Source organism: Cajanus cajan, chromosome 3 (assembly GCF_000230855.2).
Source record: "Cajanus cajan strain Asha chromosome 3, NIPB_CcT2T_4, whole genome shotgun sequence".
Taxonomy (NCBI): domain Eukaryota; kingdom Viridiplantae; phylum Streptophyta; class Magnoliopsida; order Fabales; family Fabaceae; genus Cajanus; species Cajanus cajan.
The window spans coordinates 78,696,384-78,700,293 of record NC_138519.1 but is presented as its reverse complement, the minus strand read 5'-3'; positions in this window follow the sequence as shown (position 1 = coordinate 78,700,293).

The following is a 3,910-nucleotide window of genomic DNA, read 5'->3' as shown; positions in this document are numbered from 1 at the left end:
TCTCCAGGCTCAATTATTCTGTGGGAGTATTGTTTCGGCAAGCCTCTCCAGGCTCAATTATTCTGTACGAGTATTATTTCGGCAAGCCTCTCCAGGCTCAATTATTCTGAGAGTATTCTTTCGGCAAGCCTCTCCAGGCTCAATTATTCTGAGAGTATTCTTTCGGCAAGCCTCTCCAGGCTCAATTATTCTGAGAGAGTATTATTTCGGCGAGCCTCTCCAGGCTCAGTTATTTTGAGAGTATTCTTTCGGCAAGCCTCTCCAGGCTCAATTATTCTGTATGATGCTGTTGATTTTCTGAATCTTTGTATTTTGCTTGCTGCTGTCATACACAAGCAATTTTCTATTTTTCTATTTTATGCAGTTGCCTCATGATAAGGTCTTTGAATGTGCAACTAATGTGTGTGTGATGCACAAATGCAATACAATTTTTTATTTTTGTTCATTTATTTAGAAAAGTGAGTGGCTCTCCCTATCCTCTTCTTCTTGGAGGACTTTCTGTCATTGACGCGAGGGAGTATTTTTGTGAGCCTTTATGCAGGAGATTATGGATTTTACAGGAACCCCTCCAATTTTCTTTTATTGACCGATTATTAATGGAATTTCGTACAATTTTTATGAAAAACCAATTCAGAGGTATAATCACATGGTCAAGAAAGAAAAGAAACAAATGGATATTTTTATTGATATTCACAAGTGTTTTTACAGAAAGATATACAGAAGGAAATTTCTGAAGAATGGCTGGCCAGGGTAGGCTATATACATTGGGCTTAACAATTATATCTGTAATTGTTGCTCTTTACGTTCCCCTAATTGCTTCGGCCTGAGCCAGGAGTGTAGATGCTGCAAGACGCTTGCTTCTAGAAGATAATCGCTTGAACCGCCTTTCGGTTTTCGATTCAAACGATCGTTGCTTGCTTTGCTTTTACATATTATTCTTTTGCCCCTAACTTTTGCCTAGGACGTATCCTAGCGGGGATAATTTTGCCGTTGTTTTGCCTAGTACCCTTGTACTGGCGGGCTTTTTATTTTGCCCTAACTTTTGCCTAGGACGCCTTTTTTGGGTTTTCATCCTAGCAGGCCTATGCAAGCAACGTCTTCAAGCATAGTACTTCTTTACCACGTCAATGTTGACTGGGTATCGAAGTTCTTCTCCGTCCATGTTTGTGAGAATCAATGCTTCTCCTGAGAAGGCTCGTTTTACCACGTATGGTCCTCCGTGATTTGGGGCACACTTTCCGATTTTGCCCTTTTTGAGTTGGTAGTAATTTCTTCATTACCAACTCTCCCTCATGGTAGACTCGAGGGTGGACTTTCTTGTCAAAAGCCTTTTTGATCTTCCTCTGATAGGCTTGACCATGGCATATGGCGTTCAGCCGTTTCTTTTTGATAGGGTTCAACTGGTCATATTGGCTTTGAACCCATTCTGCCTCGGAAAGTTTTGTTTCCATGATTACCCTTAGATAGAATATCTCGACTTCGATGGGTAGAACTGCCTCCACCCCATAAACGAGTGAGAATGGAGTAGCTCCTGTAAATGGACGTACTGAAGTCCTATAGCCATGAGGAGCGAAGGGTAACATCTCGTGTCAGTCTTTAAATGAGACAACCGTCTTTTGCACTATTTTTTGATGTTCTTATTGGTTGCCTCGACTGCCCCATTCATCTTTGGCCGATATGGGGAAGAGTTGTGGTGTTGGATCTTGAATTCTTGGCACAGTTCTTCCACCATTTTGTTGTTCAGATTAGATCCATTATCAGTGATGATTTATTTCTCCATGCTTCCACTAGATTATCCTAAAATCATTTGGGACTAGAGAGAAGAGAAAGGAAAGATATTTTTGTTCTGAAGTTTGTGTTTTAGAGGGGATTTATTTTGCAAAAATGGTTTTTGTAAGAATGGATGGCCAAGGTAGGCTTATGTGTTTAGGCTTGTTCGATTAAACACTTATGAAGTTAAGCACATCTTTGTTATTAATGATTGTGCTTTGACAACTTGGATAGCTTTTCTTAAGCCCCTTGTTGAATTCAATTGATGGTACCATCATGGATTTATTTTGTTTTTCTTTTTTGACGGCCCTAACTTTTGCCTAAAACACCCATTTGTGGAGTTTTAGCGGGTCTTTTGCTCTTATTTTGTAACCCTAACTTTTGCCTAGGTCACCCTTTTGTGGGATTCCTAGCAGGTCTTTTGCTCTTATTTTGTAACCCTAACTTTTGCCTAGGTCACCCTTTTGTGGGATTCCTAGCGGGTCTTTTGCTCTTATTTTGTAACCCTAACTTTTGCCTAGGTCACCCTTTTGTGGGATTCCTAGCGGGTCTTTTTATCTTTAGGATTTCTTTATCCATGATGGCACTTATTGAGGCCAAGAAAAGGTGCTCCAAGTTGACACACACTTCCACATAAAAATGATGTGGGTTTATTATTATTAAGATGATTTTAACCTCATTCATGTTTATTCAAACAGGGTTAAAAAAATGTGGTTTAGAATTTTATTATAAGCAAGAAAAGAAGCAATGAGAAAGAATGATTTTATTATAATCATAGTGGAAGCATGTGTCCTTATTTCATCACTGATATGGGTCCCAATGTTGACCTCTTTTATCTCTCGGCCATGCCCCAAATTTATAGTCTCCAATTTCTCTTGACGAGCTTCTTGATCTAGCAATCTTTGCAGATCTGGAGAAGTGGTTTCCTCATCACTGTCCAACTCAACCCTTTCACCTTCGGCTCCCGGTCAGAGCGAACAATTACAGACATAATTATTTTATTGGTTCTGTTTAGGTTTAGAATTATTAATGTTAATGAGGAAAGAGAGAAAAGAACAAAAAAGAGAATAATGTGAAAAATGCCTCTTTATTGATATGTATTAAAACTGTACAAAAACCCTTATTTACATGAAAAGGTTCTCATGATCTCGGGTACTGATCATGAGTCCCTAAAAGAGAAATATGAAGGGGCCCTATCGTGGCTTGTTCTTCTCTCTACTCCTGCTTTGGCAGAGGATTCTTGCTCACGTCGGGCGCTGTCGAATCGAAGGTGACCCACCCGGCATCAATAAGGTTTTGGACCTTGTATTTGAGAGCTAGGCATTTCTCTGTTGAATGCCCTGGTGCCCCCGAATGGTATAAACATTTGTCTTGTGGCTTGTACCAATCGGGGTAAGGTGGGTCGATCTTCCTTGGTGGAACATGAGCTAGAAGTTTGGCTTCTACTAGCTTCGGCAGGAGATCGCTATAAGTGGTCGGAAGTTTATCAAACTTCTTCACAGGGGTGAATTGCGATCTTCCCGACTTCGAAGTGGAAGTAGCCGAGGGTATGGTTATAGCATTGACTTCTCCCTCTTTCTTCTTCCCGAAGACCTTCTTAGCTTCATATGATTGGGAAGGCTTAGCCAGCTTCCCACTTTTAAGTCCTTGTTCCACTCTCTCCCCAATGGTGATGATGTCCGAGAAGAGTGTCGTTGTGTTCCCTATCATTTTATCGTAATAGGGACCAGTCAACGAGTTGATGAATAAGGACACCATCTCCTTATCTGACAGCGGGGGCTCTATCTGTGCCGCCAACTCCCTCCATCGTTGGGCGTACGCCTTGAAAGATTCATCATTTTTCTTACTCAAGGCTTGAAGATCTGACCTATCAGGTGTTAGGTCGATGTTGTATTTGTAGCGCTTGAGAAAGGCGTCGGCCAACTGCCTCCATGTACATACTTGATTTCCATCTAGCTGCATATACCAGTTGAGCGCGGTATCAGCCAAGCTCTCTTGGAAGCAGTGGATCAAGAGCTTTTCGTTTGTGGCATATGCAGCCATCTTTCGGCAGTACATGGTGAGATGACTCTTGGGGCAAGTCGATCCCACGTATCTCGGGAAATCTGGCACTTTAAATTTGGGAGGGAATTGAATATCC